This window comes from Glycine max, chromosome 14 (assembly GCF_000004515.6).
Source record: "Glycine max cultivar Williams 82 chromosome 14, Glycine_max_v4.0, whole genome shotgun sequence".
In the NCBI taxonomy this organism is placed as follows: domain Eukaryota; kingdom Viridiplantae; phylum Streptophyta; class Magnoliopsida; order Fabales; family Fabaceae; genus Glycine; species Glycine max.
In genome coordinates, this window is record NC_038250.2 from 18,314,494 (window position 1) to 18,336,938 (window position 22,445).

Consider the following 22,445-nt stretch of genomic DNA (forward strand, 5'->3'; position numbering starts at 1 on the left):
TACTTTGTGTGCCGTGTCACACACAAAATTGCTACTTCACTTCGATTGGGACAAATGTTTAACTAGTTTGCTGCCACGTAACCACAAAAGCACACCCCTTCTCATATTTTTTGAGATGCAAAAAGTAAAAAGTACACTATGTTCTTAAACCGGCACCAAGTTTAAATTACTTTCCCATTCCAATTTTAGATACTAAAATATTTTGTGTACGTTATGCTACACTGGGAAATTCCATTTTTGTTCGAGCAAAAACTTGTTAATAAATGGCAATTAGTCGTTGATTAACAAAATAATTAACTTGGTAACTAGTAAAATAATTTTATTAATCATTTGGAGAATTAATTAATTAGAAACCTAAATAGTATAAAAAAAAATCCCATTTTTCTTTTATCAAGCTTTTGAAACGCTCTTGTTATAAAGAATAATGTGATTATAATACTATAAAAATAAAAAGTCACATATACAATTGAATAGCCCAAGTAAATATACATTAATAAGTATTTTAGTTATATTAAATAATATTTTAAAATATATAAACTATATTTATATTTCTAATAAATAATTTAAATTGTGATGTAAAGTCATTTTTAAATATTAAAAATTTCTTTTTAAAAAAAACTGGAATTTAATTTAATGGTAAAGATTTAAAATGATAAATTAAAATAGATAAGTAGTTTTTTTACACAAAAATATACAAGTAGTTAATAAGATAAAAATGTATAGATATATTTTTTTAAAATAATTTGAAATAGTTAATAAAAATTTTTGATTTTTAAATAAATAAAATATATTTTTGGTTTCTCTTAAGTTTTTGAAATTTATTTATAGTTCCTTTTAAAAAAAGTTATCTTTAGTCTTTCTAATTTTAAAATACATCACAGTCTTTAAAATAGTTTGAATAGTGTTTTATAGACACAATTAAATATTACATTAAGGTTAGAAATGGTGTATATTAAGAGACTAAAATTCGATAATTTTTTTAAAAGAATTAAAATTGATTTTTATAAATATTAAATAGAACAAAAACACATTTTTATCTTGTATGAATTGTATATTTTAATCTATAATATAGGAATTAATAATTTGAAAGAGGTTAAAAGTTAAAGAGAAAAAAAAAAGGAAGAAATCTATACATACAAATTTAATACTATTATTATTATGGTTGAGACGTTGAGTTCTGCTGTTAATTTAAGCCTACCCTCCCACCCAGTTGCCGAGCATACACGAAACCAGGCATTGAAGGAACAAAAACTTAACCTTACCATGGTTAAGTGCTTAACCAATGAATAAACCAGGGGTTGTAGTTTTGTTTTCTTGACTTTAAGGTGCCGAGTCTATGTTGTCGTTTTCTGCGACCCAGCTTTTTATGATTTTGTACTCTCAAACAGAGAGAACGGTAACCGTCCACGTGTATGATCAGAATACGATCACCACCATCAACGGCTCATGTGTCAAGATTCTCTTACAATGAAAGGATTTTCCTTTTTTTTCTTTATTGTGCTAGGCCCCTTGCGGTTAACCGACCACGGGTTTTTAATTTTCTTCTCTTTTACTTATGTTGCCTTTTGGGGGGACTTGCGCACGTGTTGTGGAATGAGTGGCTTGTGTGTGTGTCTATTGACTGTTACAGTACTTTGGTGTTCTTATTGGAGTACTTATTTTACTTCTCATGTCTAATACCTTTCTTGCTCGTCAATTAGTCAAAGAAAAAAGTTTGAACTAAAACATACTTTAGTCTTTTAGAATTTAATATATTTTTTAACTATTTTTTTATATTCTTTAGTGATATGTTGTTAGTTAAAATACGGATTTTTTTACCATTTGGGATATCATTTATTTAAAAAAATTATCAAATAGAACACATTTTGAATCAATTTCCATTCATAGGTAACTCATAAAAGTATTTATTATTTTATAAACAAGTTACACAAAGATTTACGAGTTTTATTTACAAAGTCGTAATTACTTTTATGACTTATTTTTATATATAAATTTAATTCAAAAAATACCCACATTTGCTAATTTAAAAAAAAATCCCCGAATGATGAAAAAACCTTAAAATATAATTTTATTTCTAAATATGCTTTTTATTATATCTGGTTTAGTTCTTTTTCTTATGAAAAATGAAAAATTGAATTAAGTCATTTATGTATAAAAAATAAGTTAAAATAGACTTTATGAAACAATGATCATTTATTTATTTATTTTGGGCCACAATTTTGAATTTCTTTTTATTATTTTGGAATGTGAATTTTGTTCCGTAGATTAAAACAATGTACCACAACTAATGTTTGAATAAAAAATGTCATTAAAATTGTAAAAATGCATGAAAAATAAGTTTTATGAAACAATTTTTGGCTACTAGAAATCATTTTATACTTATAATGAGATAACCAAGTATTTTTTAATAGTCTTTAACCATAAAAGATGAACTTCATTGAATAATTAAAAGTAACATGTTGCGGTCTTAGTAGCCATCACGTCATCATTTAAAAATAACACTTGGGATAAGAACTAATAGAATATCCGTGCAATTGCATGAGTCATTAATTTTATCTTATTTCAAAATGACTTATAAATATACTAATAATTGAACATAGACTATCCTTAAAAACCTTTATATATACTAAATCATTAATATAATGCACAACATTAGTTTCATAAATATATATATATATATATATATATATATATATATATATATATATATATATATATATATTCTAAATTTAATATAAAAACTAATTAAATTAAATTAAATGTAACTATTGAAATTGACATTACTTAAAATAAATTATTATTTTAATCTTTAATAGATAATTTATATTTCGTCAACACTTATGTGATGTGTTGTTATAGGTGTTTAGTATTATTTTTGTCTCAAGAAAATATGCCAAGTAACTAACTATTAAGTTTTATAATGTAGGTATTTTTTTCTCCTTAATTAACATAATCATGTACTATTATATATCTAATTATAGTAAACTATTTAGTTGTAAGAAATACTTAAAAGACTAATATTTTTATCCAATTATTTTGATCATTTTTTTATTAAGGATTTATAATGATATTATATGTCATAAGTATATTAAAAATAACAACATAAAATGAAGTTAATTTAAAAAATATTTTAATTTATAGAGAAAATTAGTAGTATAATATAATATTTTAGATGCACACGTGTTAACTATTAAAAAAAACCTTTATGGTTCATAATGTTCTTCAGAAAAATTGTCTCCCTAAATAATATTTGTAGTCTTTAGTATAATTAAAATTATTTTAGTTTATGATATTATTGAGGCTTTGCACTTGTGTGAAATATTGGAAAAATGAACTTTGATTGGTTGAACTTTTATTCTAAGACTAAAAACAGAATTCTAAAAAAGTTTAGACACTAAAATGTAGTTAATCTTTTTTAGAGTTTGAGTTAAAAGAAAAACATTACATTCTCTTCTATTTGTTAGTTGTGATTTTTATTTTCAATTGTACTATATTTAAACTTTTATCCTAATCCAGTAAAAAAAAAAAACTTTTATCTTAACCCAACCTTAAAGAGTTTAGTGAAAATAATATAAGAAATAAGTTGCAAAAGTGTGTAAAGAAAAACAAAACAAAATAAATTTTGTTTAAAGAATGCATTTTTTTTCAAATTGTCTATTTTTATTTATGAGAATAACATTCTCGAAGTTATAATGTTAAGTTGTGGGGTGATAGAGTCAAGATCGACAAACTCATTTAAGTTGTAGTTTTTGGGAGACAATCTAACGCCGGTTTCGCACTCATTGTTCTAATATAATAGCAGGCAATGAGTTTCATCTACGAACTCGGAGGTGTACTAGTGGGTTGGGAACATGGTGGGCTTGGATTGGGAATCCCGTGTCTATTAATTTTCTGTGTTTGCCTTTTCTTTTTCAATAAAAAAATATGGGTCAAGTTTTTTCATTTGAATTCACTTCATTTGTATATTCTTTTGGGTAAAAGATGATGTTGTCGAGAATGGAGGCTGTGAAGAAAAGTGGAGGAGGTTTTGGTAACCGGAAGTTGTTAAAGATATTGAAACCATAAACAAAGCTTTGTACTTGGATAGAAGTTCAATTGTAGTTTTTATCTGCTTGGATTGAACACCCGAAATGAGAGGTTCACTCTTTTGATGATGCTCCTTGTTGTGTACCGTAAGAGGTGTGACGGGGTTCTCGTGACCCAATTGGCCAAGGAGTTTTTCTCTCTATGCTTCACTTCTGATTGTGCTGGAGATGGATTTGGGGAAGCACCGTCTGGATCTGATGAGGTTGCTTCCACTCACTCTGGAGGAGCTTGAGGAGGAGAGTTTGACAATTCCTTAATTTTTCTTTTGCTTTTTTAATTAATTTTGATAGTGATGTAAGCGGCTCGATTTGAGTTGGGTTTCGTGAAATTCATGATTCAATATAATTAAATTTGAACGAGTTTGATTTGCATTGATTTTCTAAGAAAAAAATGAAAATCAATTCAAAACAACTCATTTGTTTATTCCTTTTTAAAAATGTAATATTTTTATAAGTTAAAATTTTTATTAAATAAATAAAACACAACGATTTCTTGTTAGATTTTTTATCAAAAAGAAAATTTTGTGATGTTGTCACACCCATTTCATTCTAGTGACTCCTATCTATTCATGGGAGATGAGAAATTAAACATACAATACTGTATAAGGAGTTTCAATAAAAGATAAATTTCAAACACTTTTTTGTATTGAAATATTTTTAGAAGGTCATTTGAAGTGGCTTTAATCAATAAAATCCTTATTGTTTGCATCTTGAAAGTTAAGCATACATTGATGGTTACTTAATTCAAATTGATATATCTATGTAATCAATATTTTATAATATTTGATTTTTTTCAAATTTAAAAATATATTAATATATATTATTATTATTATTAATTTAATACAAATTAACAGGTCAACGAGCAGAGTCAACAAGTTCACATGTTAAAACCTGTGGTCCAACCCAAAACTTAATAGATTTGATTGGTTTGGTTCAGGTTTGACATAAGTACAAGATTTCTCCAACCCAGACTATTTGAGTTGGTTTGCGTCAATTTAGGTTTGTGAGTGTCTCGGAGTCGCTTACACCCCTAAATTTTGACTTAATTTAATTAAATTAATCATATTTATGTTTTCAATAAGCTCATAAGCTCATCTTAAACGTGCCACATCATCTAATTGACCGTCGACGCCAATAACTCATAATAGTCAATGCATAAAAATTAACGAAGGGATCAAAATCGTAAAGTTTAAAAATTAGGAGACCTAAATCCAAACTTTGATAATTTTATAAGGAATAAAATGTATTTTAACATTTTTTTTCGCGGTGACTAATATGATGGAATGGGGAGACACCCCAATACTACCAAGAAAGACATCAATATTTTGATTTTTGCTTTGCTTACCGAGCATGATTACAATTAATGTTACCATAAAATACATTAAAAAAAATTATTTACTCATATTGAAGTTAAAACTAATTAAGTAAAAATAACTAGGCATGACAAATTCTATTAATTGTCTATGACACGGATAGAATAATATATTTGTACAAAAATAAAATTACATGTTAAAAAAAGTAATTCTATTGGATTAAATTGATTATAATATTGTTATTATGACAACAGAGATCATGTGTAAACTGTCAACCACCAGGGTTGGTCTATTGAGGGGCATGAAATAGTAGTATGCATAAGATCATGGATTCAAACAGCAATGTGATTATTTTTTAAAAAAAAGTGTAAAATATAATGTTATATATCAAGTTTATTATTCAATCTCATCCAACATGCATAATATGACAAGCATCATTATAATTCTTTTATTAATGAGAAGACACCCCCATACTACCATGAAAGACATTTTGATTTCCTTTGATGACGAGCATGATTACAATTAATGTTACCATAAATTACATTAAAAAATTATTTACTCATATAGAAGTTAAAACTCATGCATTAAGTAAAATAACTAAGCATGACGAATTCTATTAATATAGTCTGTTACATGGATAGAATAATATAAACAACACTTTTACAATTTTGTCTATCTTGTACGTTTTAACACAACTCATTAACGATTATTGTTTTGGGTGGTGGATAAGTTATTTCAAACAAATTAAACAACCAACATGGGAAGCGGTAGTTCTTGTTCTCACTCTACTAAGGGAAGTGGTATCTCTCATTCCCACTCTACTAAGAGAAGTGGTAATCCCCATTCTCATTCTAACCTCAAAATTCTTTTCATTGAGACAGAGAGAGAACTCATTGGCATAGATTTTAAGCAACTCCTACTCCACCCTGAATGGACTACAATACAAGATCCTATTGTTGTCCCCATCTATTTCAAAATAAACCTATTGAATTTTTTCAATGGAAAAAGTATTGTGGGAATGAAGCATATCACAGTGGATTCTAATGTCTATTTGATTGGAGGTGAAAGCTTAGGGTCTGGAGCCATTCCAAATAAAAGTTATGTGTCCAACCATCCAGACTCATATCTTGGTTCTTCTAATCGGGTATTACATTTATCATTCGAGAAAAATGCATTTAGCCTAAAGCGCACTTCGCGTATCAAGAGATTTCTATATGGGAAATGTTCTCCAATGGTAGAAAACATTGAAGGTAAAATTTTTGTGCTAGAGGGAAAGCCATATCTTCACGATCATCATCTTAATGGGCCTTTTGAAGTTTACGATCCAAATGAAGAATATCCTCAAATACTAAATAATCCTCCTCCTTATACAAGGTACCCTCAAGGCAAAATAGATGGTCATTTTGTTTTGGGTCACAAATTCATCGTGTTTGAGAAAAAAACTTGTGAGACAATAGATGGCTATTTCTATGATACTCGTACACATAGTGGTTGGGAAAAATTAGATCCGTATGTGATTTCTTTTTTTACGCAAATTGGCCTACCTATTAATGGAATATGTGTGCCATATTTCCCCCAACTTGAAGATTATAAACTTGAGCTCATTCTTGCTCGAAAAGGAATAGAAGAAGCTTATGCTTTGCTCATTAATGCATCATCCGGTGGACTCTTATATTATCAATCTCTCAGGGAGGTTTTCCAAAATCGTTTTCCCCTTACAGAAACGGGACAACGTGTCCATTTGAACAATGGGAGGAACTTCTTCTTCATGCTACCCAACAATCAAATTTGTGCTATTTGGGTTGCCTTTGATCATCATAAAACGCTTCGCCTTTTCACAACAATATTTGCTCTACGAGCGTGCTTCAATTTCAATGCCGAGCGTTTACTCCTCTGCCCTTCTCATCCAATAGAGAGGAGGTTCTTAGAAGTTTTTGATATTCATAATTGGGATTGTGTGGTGAAGAATAATGGAACATATTCAAATCATGTATTTGATGCATTTTTCTTTGAAAGGTGATAATCCAGATTAGTTTAGATATTTTGGAGATAATTATAAGGTTTTAGTTTAGTAATTTAGAACATTTTTAAATATATATTGGCGAATATTGTTTGAATAAATTTTTATTAGGGTATTTTTCTACCGAGTTATAAAAAATGTACAAGGTGCTTTATGTTATTTATATATTGCATATTAATTAAGAGATATACTGTATAGTATAGTTCCAATGATTCTTTTTCTTTAGGAAACAAATGTTTGTATTTAACTAGCTAAACAATAAGTCCGAAAAAACTATATAATCCAGATTGAGACAAAAAAGAAACTTGCATGAGTTGAGGTGCACAATTTTAGCGTCAAACACAAATTAGTAATATACATCTATAAATTTTGATTAATTAATTGTTGTATGTTGATAATCTCTTTCACTTGTTGATTTTTTTTATTTGTCCTATTTCATTTCTTAAACTATTAAATCAAAGATGAGGTGAAAAGGTTACATGCGTTTGATTATTAGTTATATTATATATAAATTTGATTAAATGTGATTTTTGGTTTTTTAAGTTTTATTATTTGTTTATTTATGTTTAAAAAATTTCATTTTAGTCCTTTTTATTTTTAAATAATTCTGTTTTGGTCTTCTGTAAATTTACCATTAACAATATTAGTGTTTCAAATTTTAAAATAATTAATTTAATATAATGTCAGTTAAAACCACCATAATATTTAAATTAATTATGTTATTATAAATATAATTAATCTTTTTCTATCAAATTTTTAAAAATTGTAAACCCGGATCTTCATCTTCCGCATCAAGCATCCAAGAGAAACAATACAAAGTCTCAACCTCTGGTAACAAAATCTAAAGAAAATACAAACCATTTCCACACCATATTCTGATACCATACATATAAAAAGTAAATCTCATACCAAAAAACACAAACATTTCTTGAATGCATGAAACTTTTAAGACCCGCTTTATGAATCCAATATTAATAGGAATTTGAAATGTCCCGAGCCTCTATAGAGAGTAATCCGTAAAAATCCTATAATCCTAGCTACCAACAGTTTGAATTTAAAATGCACCTTAAAGCAAAATTTCCAAATTGATTAAACCCATTGTGATGTTGCAGCATACTACTTCAGTAAAAGGAACCCCAATTCAGAATAACACGATACCCTTCAGCATCTCCTTTGCACACCACCTAATAAACAAAATCCAATCCCAATTTCACATATGATTGACCATCTGACAGCCACACTCACAGGACCATCGCACCAATGTGCATAGCTTATATAACAAATTAACAATGCCATTATAATTGAATGCAAATGTTTGAATTATGAACCTTACAAAATCTTCAGAACAAGCATCAAGACCCTGGAAATCAATAAAAATAAAAATAAAAAACAGTTTTCAAATAGCTTCAGAACAATTTTATTTGCAAGAAACACATGATCATCGATCGATCCATATCCAGATCTGTTCCTCACCTGAAGCCAATCCAAATGCAAATCAGCAAACACCGCGATACAAATCTGCTCCTTCAACAACGACTGCAAGCGTGCTCCTCCATGTCGATCCAGTTCAAGATATGCTCCTCGCCCAAAGCCAAGTGACCCTCCTCTTCTACTACTTGATCTGCTACATGGTTGGCAAAGTATGTTTCCCCGCAAAAACCTCGCAATCCAAAGTTATAATCTCTTTCATCAGTCCTGTTAAGTGTATTGTTATGGAGGAAGAAGGACCATCACCGGAAGGGGGATCAACGGTGGATTGTGTACACCGGCAGCTTGGGCAAGTCGGTGAAGGAGAATGTGGTTTTACCCACATTTTGGAAATCTAGGTTGGAGCCTTGGAGGAGATGACAATTATTTTTTTTATAATTTTTAAAATAAAATAAAAAGTGACAGATTTTAGTTTTCATTATATTAAATTATATTATATTAACTATTTGAAAATTGAAAACTCAACAAACAATTAAAGAAATGACCAAATATAATATATTTCAAAAACATAAAGTATGTAAATGAATTTTTGAAACTTAAATGAAAAAAAATACTAAAATATAGAGAACAAAAATTAATATATAGTCATAAATTTTTACTTAATAATGGGTTAATTACTTTTTGTATATTGTTTTTTCAAATCTCAGTTATATTCTATTCATGCTAATAATATTTTTCTTTTACTATCATATGTTATAAATGTATGAAAATTTAAATAAATTCATCTCTTTCTAAAAAATATTAAATAATTTTCTTTATTGAATTTTATTTGTTTCATTTAATTTATTATAATAGAAATTGTAATTTATATATATATATATATATATATATATATATATATATATATATATATATATATATATATAAAGCTTTGTCAAATATGCAAGCACAGTGTCTCATGTTTGACGAGTCATTTTTAATAATTGAGTAAAAATATGGAGTATGAGAGTTCTTTTTCTAACTCTCTTGAGTCAAAATCACTGTATTGATTGGTGGAGGAACTAATTAAAATGAATAAAATAACACAAGAGGGTTGAATTGTGTTTTTCCAAACTTAAGGAACCTTTTTGTATAAACAAGTTATTCTGAAACCAATTCAAAATGTATTAGTTCAAAATGAAGAATTATTTTGAACTCAGAATGAAAACTTAATAGTTTCAGGAAAAAAAAATCAAAATAGTTAGCTCAAAACCTTAGTTTAAATCTTTGTTCAGTTCAAGGTTAAGTTTCTTAAAACAATTTTGTGAAAGGTTGTTTGGAGAAAGCGAGCTATGAAAGATATATCCACAAAACATAAAGAGGATAAGGAGAAGACGAGAGAACACGTGGAGTTTTTATACTGGCTCACCCTAATCTTGGGCTACGTCTGGTCCTCATCCTTCAAGATGAAATTTCCACTAACACAACTATTAATTGTTGGATTTTCACTATGAGTTACCTACTAGACTTTCTTGCCAACCACCTACTAGACTTCCTAACTAGCAACTTACTAGGTTTCCTCAACTACCAATGAACTGCCAGAATTCACAAAGCAAGATTTTTTTGAGTCACCACACAAGTACATATTCTTCTCTTACAAGGGATTTCCACTTAGGAAATTACAATGAATATGACAAATAAGTTTTTATGAATTGAATCATTCTCAAACATATAGGCTTAAAGCCAGAATGCAAATTCCTCACACAAAGGTAGACAACTTGAGTCTCTATCTAGATTGCTTCAATCTCTTCAAAAACTCCCTTAAAGTACTTTCAAACAACCCAAGAAAATAATAATTGAAGTGGGGCCCTTAGCTCTGCACCTTATGTGAGAAGTCTGAAAAGTGTTAGCTATACTTGACTTGACAGAAATTTGAAACCATTATGAAGTTTCTATTTTGAGGAATAATTTTGATGTGCTTTTGAAGGTACATAAAAAATGTATGTTGATATTTCTAATGTTGTTAAGAAAGGATCTGTTCTGATGTAGGTTCCTTCTAATGAAGATTTCTTGATAACTCTATATAGGTAGGTTACCATCATTAATCTTAACACCACTTCACAACATTGATCATTCTAATGTACCGTACTTCAACATAGACAAAGAGTGCAGGTTATTGCTATTGTTGTGTTAGTATTTTGTCATTGGTTCAAACTGCACAAAGTCTCTTCAATATTTTATTTTGATGTTGCACATTAGAAATTCTCAAGCACATGTCTTAGCTTTTAACTTGTTGCATCTTGAAACGCCATTAACATCAATCTTCTGATGAACCATATGAATGTGTGGCTGCATATGAAAGATATGATGATGTTAACCTCAAAATACTGATGAGCCCTCTATGTATGTGGTTGCATATGGAAGGCATGATGTTGCTTTGTATCCAATTATAATGTCAATATTCAAGCATCATTTTGATGTTGCTAACTTTAGTCTTCTAATGAGCCAACTATTTCTGTGATTGCATATGGAAGACATGTTGCTTCATCATTATGATGTACAATTCTTTCTTGATCACTTAACTCATCACTCTGATGTGATAATCTCATAATCTTTAATCTCTTTTGGTCTTGATTTTGTTTTGTCTTCAAAACATCATTTTGATGTGTTTATTCTTAGATTCCTTCAACACACCTTTTTGATTTTGACTTTGGTACAATTTCATTCTGATGTTTTCTACTCACTGTAGCCTTTGATATATCTTCTGATTAAGACCTTCTTGTTGTCTTTGCAACTTGTTGAGACTAAGATCTTCAAAGGGAAACACTACCTTTATCAAACATATGGGTTTCATTCAATGCTTCTAAAGCTTCTTTCTTGAATTCATAGTTGAGACATCTATTATGAGTTTATTGTAAACTCATCAGCACAATATGCTCTTAATATATTTCACTGAAGCACTTAAGCAAATATGCTAGTCATCACAATATTTTTCATCATCCTTACAAATATGCTAGTCATCACAATATTTTTCATCATCCTTACAATTTGCATTGTTAATGGTTTGTCATAATTAAAACCTTGGGATGTGGACTCAACACTAATACAACAACGTGTAACAAGAAGGTACTAAGGAAACAATCTTTCCTTCGACCACCACGTAATCTCATAATCTCATTCAAGAAGGCGTGATGAAACTTGAAGTTGAATAAGGAAACCATCTCCTTCCAAAATTTGCATTCCAACCACAAGCTTTTGATCAACTATGCCAACCATGGAGGAAGTGCCTAGTGGTTAAACTACTAGTAAGAACATAGGTTTTTTTTATTATGAGGGAAAAACTGAAATCGACATGGAAATTGGAAGATGGGTTCAATCTAATGGATATCACACATGGTTACATTCTAGTTAATTTTTATATGGATAAAGATCGAGACAAAGACATTAGTGGAGGGCTATGGATGATCTTCGATCCCTATCTCATTGTTAGGCCTTGGACTCTAGACTTTTTAGCCATGAACATGAAGGTAGATAAAACCTTGGTGTGGGTCCACTTCCCAAGCCTAGGTATGGTATTTTATGAGGAGAATGTCTTGTTGGCATTGGAATCAACAATTGGTAGACCCATCATAGATCTTAACACGTTGAATATGGCTAGGGGACGTTTTGCACAAGTTTGCATAGAAATTGACTTGGATGTGCCGGTGGTGTGTATGTTTGTTTGAATGACGATCAATATAATGTAGAATATGAGGGTTTTCATGTTTTATATGCATCTTGTGGTTGTTATGGACATGTGGCAAGAAACTACATTGTTTTGGTGATGGAGGAACAACTGAAGGAGGTTGGTGTGGTTGCGACCTAGCTAGACATGGGTTCCACAGAGTCAACCAAGGAATTAACCCCTATGAACCTTATGTCACTATCATCGCATAATTCCCCTACAAATCTGCATTGAGATTAGGTAGTAGTGGTGAAGAAAAAGAAGAAATCCCCTCCAAATCTTAAATCCAAAAATCTTAGATATGTCCCATGCTAATTCAAGAAGCTTAAATGGGATAGGAAATAATCCCTTTAGTACCGTATCAAAAGTAATATACATTCTTGGTAAAATTATTGATGATGTGAAAAAGGTTGTTACATCGCTTTGTAACACCTTGCTTTTTGTAAAATAAATAAATAAATAATCATTTAAAAAATTAATAGGATTTTTAGAAATTAAATAAATGAGAGAAAAGAGTTTCTGTTAATTAAAATAAGGGTTTCGTAGTATTAAAAAGTAAATAGAGTAAAATGATGTTTTAGAAAATAAAAGAATGTTTTAATTGGTTATTTATTTAATGAAAAAGTAAAATATAGTTCCTTTTTATAAAATAAAAAAATAAAAAAATAGAGTAAATAATAGGCTCATAGTATCCTAGCTATAAATAGACATATTAGGTCAAGTTTTACATTTACAATATGTTTCTATGCTCTCTCTTCCTCCCAAATTTGTTCTCCCTTCTTCATCTCCCAAAATCCTCTCTTTTTCCAGCATACACTCAGACCTATCTTAGTAAAACTATAATCCCGAAGTCATTATCCGTTGGATCATCCTGAAAGTAGGACAACACCTTCATAAATCATTTCCACACAATCCCACCATTGGGATTTGCGAAATAATATTTGTAGAGAGAGAGAGAGAGAAATGACCCTCGCACGAAGACAGTAAAATTGAGGTTTCAATCCCTTCTCTTTCTCTTTAACGCTTGGAAACCCTAGCAGAGCAACCAGAGGAAAGGCTTGAGGAATCTTAGGGAACCACTAGAAATGCCGCTATCATTACCAGACTACACACTTGAGCTCACTTAGAGGTAAGAGATGAGTTTATCGTAATTGGGGTTAGAGTGAACATGTGTAGGAATCCTTAGAGGATCAAATTGGGGTTAATTTTTGGGTGTTTTATGCATTTTAATTTTTTCTGTACAATGATAACTAAGAATTGTTCACGCTTGACGTGTCAATTGATACCCTGATGCAAATTGAATGGTTTAATTGAGTGTTCGGCTTTAAATGTTAGAAACCTAGAAATTTGAGAATTCTTGATTCTTGTAGTTTTCTTGAAATTGGTTAAGGGGTTTTGTTCCCCATGATGTGATCACATGTTCTGTGCTATTCGTTTTGAATTTGGGTTTGTTTTGAGGTTTGAATTGTTCCTCTTTTGCTTTACGAAACATAGGCTTTTAGTGAAGCACGAGTGTTGTGGAAGCAATGACTTCCAAGATTATTTTGATGATGCCAAAGAATCAAGAGTTAAGCAAGTTCCAAAGAATCAGGAGTCAAAAAGCTTCAAGAATCAAGTTTCAAGAATCAAGATTAAAGAACAATCAAGATCCAGATTCAAGACTCAAGATTCAAGAATCAAGAGAAGACTCAATCAAGATAAGTACTAATTTTTTTTTTCAAAACATTGAGTAGCACAAGAATTTTTCACAAAATCTTTTATCAAAGAGTTTTACTCTCTGGTAATCGATTACCAGAAGGTAGTAATCGATTACCAGTAGCCAGCATTGTTTTCAAAACTGATTTACAAAGCTGTAATCGATTATCAATGTTTTAAAACATTAGATTTCAAATTTCAAGAGTCACAACTAGTGATAACACATTTTCAAATCATTTTAAGCTTATGTAATCGATTACACAATACTTATAATCGATTACCAGTGTTTCTAAACATTTTGATTTTTAAATTTAAACATGAAGAATCACATCTGTTGATGTGTAATCGATTACACCTTGATGGTAATTGATTACCAGTAACTGATTTCGAAAAATAAATTACCAAAACTCACAATTCTTAAAGTGACTTGTTTCTGAAGAGTTTTTCAAAAGTCACAACCTTTAAGTGACTAGGTTTCAAAAGAGTCAACTTTTAAAAGGTGACTAGTTTTAAAGAAATTGCCAAGAGTCACAAACTTTAACTTGAGTCATCAAATGATTATAAATATATGACCATGGCACGAATTTCATATACAACTAAGACTGATTTCTTTCATTCATTTCTCTTCATCTTTCTAAGAGTTTTTGTTCAATACTTTCTCTTTCAAGAAAAGTTCATTGACCAAAAACTTGTGCTATTCTTTTTCTTCATTCACTTCTTTCTCTTGCCAAAAGATTCAAAGGACTAACCGCCTGAGAATTCTTTTGTTTCTTCCCTTCTCCCTCTTGACAAAAGATTTTAAAGGACTAACCGCCTGAGATATCTTCTATTTCTTACAAAAAATTTCAAAGGACTAACCGCCTCAGATATCTTTTTCCTTTTCCCTTTATACAAAAGATTTCAAAGGACTAACCGCCTGAGATATCTTTTGTATCCTCCTCACAGAGAATTCAAGGGACTAACCGCCTAAGAATTCTTTGTCCTAACACATTGGAGGGTACATCCTTTGTGGCACAAGTAGAGGGTACATCTACTTGTGTTGTAATACTGAGAACAAGAAATGATACATCTCTTGTGGATCAGTTCAAGTGGAGGGTACATCCACTTGGTTATTCAAAGAGAACAAGGGAGGGTACATCCCTTGTGGATCTTTGGCTTGTAAAGGATTTTACAAGGTTGAAAGAAATCTCAAGAACCGTTGGTTGCTTAGGGACTGGATGTAGGCATGGGTTGTTGTCAAACCAGTATAAATCTTGTGTTTGTCTTCTTCTTCCCTACACTCTTTAATTTTCGCTGTGTACTTTTAATTGCCGCTTTTACTTTTGGTTAAGTTATTGTTTTTGTTCTTTACTTTCTTAACTTAGTAGTAAAAGCCTAGTTTAATCTAGTAACATTAAGAAGGACAAATTTTTAATTAGTGAAGACACATTAATAATTAATTCAACTCCCCCTTCTTAATTATTCTGAGGCCACTTGATCCAACAGGTGTGCTCTCATCAAGCATGGTTGTACTTGATGAGAGCGCGCTCGTGCTTAGTGAAAATCAGTTCTTTTAAGCCCTGTTATTTTCCTAACAACGTAAATTAACTTGTAGCTTAAAAATGACTAAGAAAATGGTTTAATTAGGTTTTGTGGTATTCATAAAAGTTGTAGCCCTAGATGTTATCTAACAAATTCCGTTAGTTCCACCCAATTCGGAGTTATATAGACCTATAGATAGTCAAATTACTGAGAAAAGGTCGAGCTGTCAGGATTAGGCAATGATCTAATGTTTACCTTAGCTTTAGACATATTTAATGCTCAAAACGGTTTTTGTGATCAACATAAGAGTTGTAGATAATTGTCTTAGCTTTCAAACAAGATAAGTATGAACTTAATAGGATTAGTGCATCCCCTTTACTTATAATTTTACCCCACAAAGGTCGTTGTAACTTAGGAGGAAATATAAGGATATACTTGTTTACTATACATGTACGTGTGGTTGCTATTAACCGAAAGAATAAGTGAATGATTATGCGCCTTAAATGTTGGAAGGTTGTTGTGTGTGTGAGTGTGAGTGTGTGTGTGTTTTGTATCATGTAAATATTACTACTGTGTGATGTGCATATGATTCATAAGACGTAATGACATATCGTTTTGGGATTATAAAATTATGATTGAGATTGAGTTTAAGTGGCAAGTTAAGCATGGGTTAATTTGTGAGATACACATGAACATGTGATAGTGGATTGTGACGTTGTGACATGTTAAATTGTGGACATGGGATATGGTTGTGAATAAGTGTTTGGTCAATCCTTGATGTGATATTACTTGTGTTGTGAATTGTGAATTATACAATAACCCGACTGGTGTTTACCTCTTGAAAAGTGTTTATGTGCGAGGTATTCAAAAGAAAGTGTAGGGTTGCAAGTTAGGAACTTGAGGTGTTAAATTGTAACACAATGTGTTAAACATGTTTGAAAACAACCGTGAGGTCTTGTGTATTGTATAATTCATGAGCAATGTCTGCGTACAAAAGTTGTTTTAGGGGTTTGACCTGAATCAGAAAGGTGAGGCCCTAATGGATTCTTTAGAGTCTAGGCCTTAGGGGTAAATACACTCAATTTGAGTGCTTCTTTAAGCCTATGTGATCTCATATGGTTAGAGCATTCTTGCAAAACAGAGTGACCCTGACTGGTCACCTTAGGATTTCACTTAGTGAGAGTGACCTGACATACCAATTGTGTAGCGTGCCTTGTTATGTACTCCTAGGGGCCCTGCTGTTGTTTTTTCACTGACATGATACCGCATTGCATATAGGCTTGGGTGTTAGTATAATTGTTGCATAACACATGTGATTTGTTTATTATGAAATTGGTGAGTGTTGCTACGTCTTGAGTCGAGTGTGTGATTCAAGTGTAATGTGATTGGTGATTGAAAAATGAATATTAAATGATAAAGTGGTAAAGTGACATGGATTGTATTAAGTTGAGTTATGTGATAAATATTTCCATAATGTATTTTGCAAGTCTTTGTTTATCCGTATTTTAATTAGAAATGTGATAACTCACTTACTGTGTGTTGTTTGTGTTTGGATCCTGTGATGATATCGAACCTTGTGTTCGTGAGAGCAAATGACTAGGTGGATTGCTTTAAGGAACCATGTGTTGGAGGACACCATGACACAATGCTCTGATAAGATGTGACATTGGGGATTGAGTTTCTGTTTTAATTGCATGATGTTTCGAACATTTTATTTTACTTTACTTTATTCTGCTGGTTAACTTAAGTTCTTTTGTAAACTTGAACGACTTTGTTGTGAGTTGAACATGCACCTTATTTTATTTAGGAATTTAATTACTATAAATAATAGTGTAAATATATCATTTAAGTACAACATAAAAAAGTCATTTAAGTCTTTTTTCTATACTTTTCAACAAAATATTCTATTCTTTTGTGGTAACTATTATAAAGATATTTTTTTTTCTTGTTCTAGGTAAAATATTTAAGTATCATATATTTTTATTTATAATAATTACTTAATATGTTGTTATTATTGTAAAATTTGTAAATAATTTGAGAATTAAATGTTATAAATAATTTCTTTATAATCATATAACTCTATTAGCATTTCCTCTATATTAAGTTAAGAATTAAAGATTATTTACTAACTTTTGTCAATGAGTCAAATTTACAAGCACAAAGAATTGATAAGTTAAATTTTGAAACACCAGTAAATATTTTATCTACCATAAAAAACAAATATTCTATCTTTCAATTATCACTTTTTTATATTTTATTTGTTTTTATCACCTTGTTTTTGTTCTTATTAATGTTTGAGAGGTTCTGACGTATTTTCCCATGTCAAGTGCAAGAGTCCATGTGTGCTATGTAAACTTAGGAAAACATATTATGTATCAAGTTGCATCAAAGGTCTATCATAAAGTTATAGCCTTTGTTATGAAAATATTTTTCTTCTATTTTTCAAGTATCTGAAAGCAAATTATTTTTCAATGTTGTTGGCTACTATGGTTGTAAAAGATATAGTGAGTAGCATAATTTATTCTAATTTAGTAGCATTTTTAACATAAAAGATTTTTCATTAAAAAAAGATAATGCTCATGATAGATACCAATTTTTACTATATATAAATTCATTAGGGTTGGCATGTGAAAATGATGATTGTCATTTGTAATTTTAGTTCTTTTAAAAAATGTTTAATTTATCTTCTATGTAAATATATTGTCTATTATATGTTCTTAGATGAATTTGAAAAGCACATAATTATGAATACATGAATAGTATGAATTTTGATGTTAATTAATATATTTATTAGATGAATTTTAATTTTCATATTTGGTCCCGCCAATCATTAAATCTTGGGTCCACCCCTGACTTCCAATCCATATTTGCCTACTTCTATGGACAAGATTGATGCATTCACGAGTGGCTCACTCAAGGTTTTGGTAGATCCGTAGATGTAATACTATTCTACCTAGAGACAGATACACATATAATATTTTTAAAATACGCTCCCTACAAAATTTAGTTAAAAGTGATGTATTGATTTTCCAAAACTTTTCATGGTAAAACAATATTTCATGACTATCTTTGTAAACTTAAGAAAACAATTCAATAAATAACAATTTATAATTAAACTAATATTGGCACTCCAAAGGCCATACAAATTGTGCTACATAAAATATAAAAAACAATTACTCGTGAATTGAAAACTAAATAAATTTCTAAAATCTAAGCCTGATGTTACATTGTCTCAAAGCACCCAAAACCATAAAATTAAAAGATAAAAAAGTAGAGGCCTAAGGTTTTCCACCAGTATCGTCATTATAACCTAGTAGAGACTCACCTATAAGGGTGATATTCAGCCCAAACGTGTGACACCCTCTACCCCTCACATATATACTAATAAAGGAATAAAAATTCAAATATTAATTAAAAGTATTTTTAAAACATTTTTAAATACAAGCCTTTCAAAGGGGTAAAAGGCTCACATTCACTTTCTTCTACATCATATTCAAACTTGTCCAAATAAATAATAAAGTCATCTCGGCTCAAACAAGGCCGTCTAAGCTTCATACAATTAATATAGAACCTATATCCTAATGTCACATCCTATCAGAGCGTTGTGTTCCCGTGTCCTCTAGCATGAGGTTCTTCATAGTCATCCACCTATTCATCTGCTCCCCCGAACACAAACAGCAAACCGGGAGTGAGTTATCACATTCCTAACTACTAGAGAGAGACAAGACAACATATAGTAGCCAAATACAATTTACTTAGCATATCTCACATTATTTCATCACTTTGTCATTCAAAATTCACTTTTCAATCATCAATCACAATACACAAGAATCACACACTCCGATCAAGACATAATAACACATCAATTTCATAATAAACAATTTAGCAAGCGTATGCAACAGTTATGCTAAGACTCAAGCCTATATGCAATGTGATACCATGTCAGTGAAAAACCTCATCGAGCGCCTAGGAGTATATGACAAGACAAACCACACACTAGCAAGTTAAGTCACTCTCACTAGGTAATATCATAGGGAGACCAATCAGGGTCACAGTGTTTTGCGAGAATGCTCCAACCATATGGGATCAACATAGGCTTAAAGGAGCATTCAAACCGTGTGACCCCCAAGGTCTACACTCCGAAGAGTCCGTCAAGGCCTCTCCCTCCTGATTCAGGTCCAACCCAGAAAACATTTTAGCACACAGACTCTATTTATGAATTGTACAAAATACACGACTCCTCAATTGTTATCAAAATAGTTTTAACTCGTCGCCCTAAGAGGAACCTAAAATTAACTCGTCGCCCTTAAAGGGACTTAACATTAACTCGTCGCCCAAAAAGGGACTTAACATTAACTCGTCGCCCTTAAAGGGAATTAGCATTAACTCATCGCCCTTAAATGGACTTATAGTTATATGATTGTACAATTCATAGTTAATACTCAATGCACACAACATCTCAATCATATGCATACACAATTTATCACATACACTCGATCTCAATCACAATGGTATAATTTCAAAATAGCATGTTATCACATCTCATGAATCATATTCACTTTACCTATGAACTATGCAATATACACAAGTACTCAATTGTTTTCAAAATCATTTTAACTCGTCGGGTTCCCACAATGGATCCCATCACAATACTCGTCGCCCTTAAAGGGTCTTACAATTGTGTGATTGCACAGTTCATAGTTCACAACTCAATACACACATCTAATCTCAATACACATGTATTTCATCATCTGTCACATGTTCAATTTATCACATAATCACAGTTTGAATCATCACTTCATAACCTCAATATAACAATTTATACAAAAGATTTTATCACAACATGGGGTGTAAAATCCTTGAAATAGTTTCTCACAATTATATCAAAATCAATTAATCAAATTCATGGGTTAAACACAAAGACATCAAGAGCACTCAAGTTTATCAATCAATTCTCATCAGGACATCAATTGGTACATAGAACACAATAATATTGTATTTATAATCATAAAGAGAAAATTATAATTCAATAAACATCCCAAAATAAACCCAAATTTAGTTCTCTAAGGATCCCTATACATGTTCATTCTAACTCCCAATTGCGATAAATTCATCCCTTACCTCTAAGCGGACTCACATGTCTTCCGACAGCGATAGCGGTATCTCTAGCGGTTCCCTGAGATTCCTCCAGTTATTCCTCCGACTGCTCCGATAGAATTCCCAAACATCGGAGAGACGGAGAAGAGATTGAAGCCTCCACTTGTACTGTCTTCATGTGATTCCTTTTTCTCCCACCACAAATATTATATCGCAAATCCCAATGGTGAAAGGGTGCACAATTGAATTTCGAACAACATATCCAAATTTCATGAAAATCCAACGGTTAACGAAACCGGAATCGTAGTTTTAATGAGACCATTTTGGGTTTCTGTGGGAAAAGAGAAAGCTACGGTGCGAAGGGTATTTCTCTTAGCTCTGACACGTTTTTGCAATTCCCGACAGTGAGAATGCTTGAACTTGGGTTGCGAATGTGGTACGCAAATTTCACGACGATCCAACGGTGAATGGGTCCGAGATCATCGTTTTCCTGAGATTAGTTTTGTGGACTGTGGGAAAAAGAAAGGGTTTTGGAGAGGAGAAAAGAGGAAAACGAAAATAAGGCCAAGAGGAGACACTTGACTTAACATAGTTATTTATATCTAGGGTACTCAGCCTATTATTTGCTCTATATTTAATTATTTATTTATTTTTACTAATTTTTTTTTTAAAATTTATTTAGGAAAAAAATGGGATGTTACTAAACGCATATAAGGCAAATAGATGAAGAGTAAGATGCATCTCACAATACATTTAAAGCTTAGGTAATTCATAAAGAGATAAATTGAATTTATAAAAATTTACATCACACAAACACATCACTACCAAATCAAACGCTACACACACATAAGCACACATGAGATGCGATGCACATTAGACTCATAGGCTCGTACACATGGAATATCATTCTCGAAAAACACTGCAAATGTAGCCCTGAAGTCCATGAGTCAACGAATTGTCACACAATAAGCAACCTGACACTATCACTATCACAAAGATAACATCGACAATGGCGCATTAAGGTGTTCTGGCCTTGCAAGGATACTCGATTCGACCCATGGGATCAACATGAGCTAGAAGGAGATTTCAAAATGTTGCATTGCACCCCTAAGGTTAGAGTCATATCTTAACTCGTTCATGACCTCCCTTAGTTGGGTTCATAAACTTCCTTCACTTCAAAACACATATAGGCAACATGATGCATGGTTCACAAACACTATACACATGATATATTTTGGAAGTCCCTTGGAGATTCCTATCCCTCAGGGACTAAATTCTCCTAATGTTTTTGCAACAGATATACACATACCATCACACATTTCATTCAAACCTCATACACAATAATAATTTTAGAAATTATGCTATAACAACATTGTAACATTTCAAACATCAATTAGTAATATATATATATATATATATATATATATATATATATATATATATATATATATAGGGATTTGCTAATGTACATACTCTTGTTTTTTAGTATGAGTGCGCTAGTAAGCTACACCATTGGTATATTTTAAGACAATCTTTAATTATATCTGGTTAGCGCACTCATAATAAAAATAAAAAAGTGTACG

General features: G+C 30.9%; 1 long non-coding RNA gene across 1 annotated transcript; it reads right to left on the reverse strand.

Moving 5' to 3' along the window:
* Positions 1 to 8,225: 8,225 nt before the first annotated feature.
* On the reverse strand, positions 8,226 to 9,276 carry LOC102661741 (uncharacterized). Its single transcript, XR_001384467.3, has 2 exons — positions 8,747 to 9,276; positions 8,226 to 8,602 (listed from the first exon to the last, which is right to left on the reverse strand). It is a non-coding gene; the product is annotated as an uncharacterized lncRNA (long non-coding RNA).
* Positions 9,277 to 22,445: the final 13,169 nt, after the last annotated feature.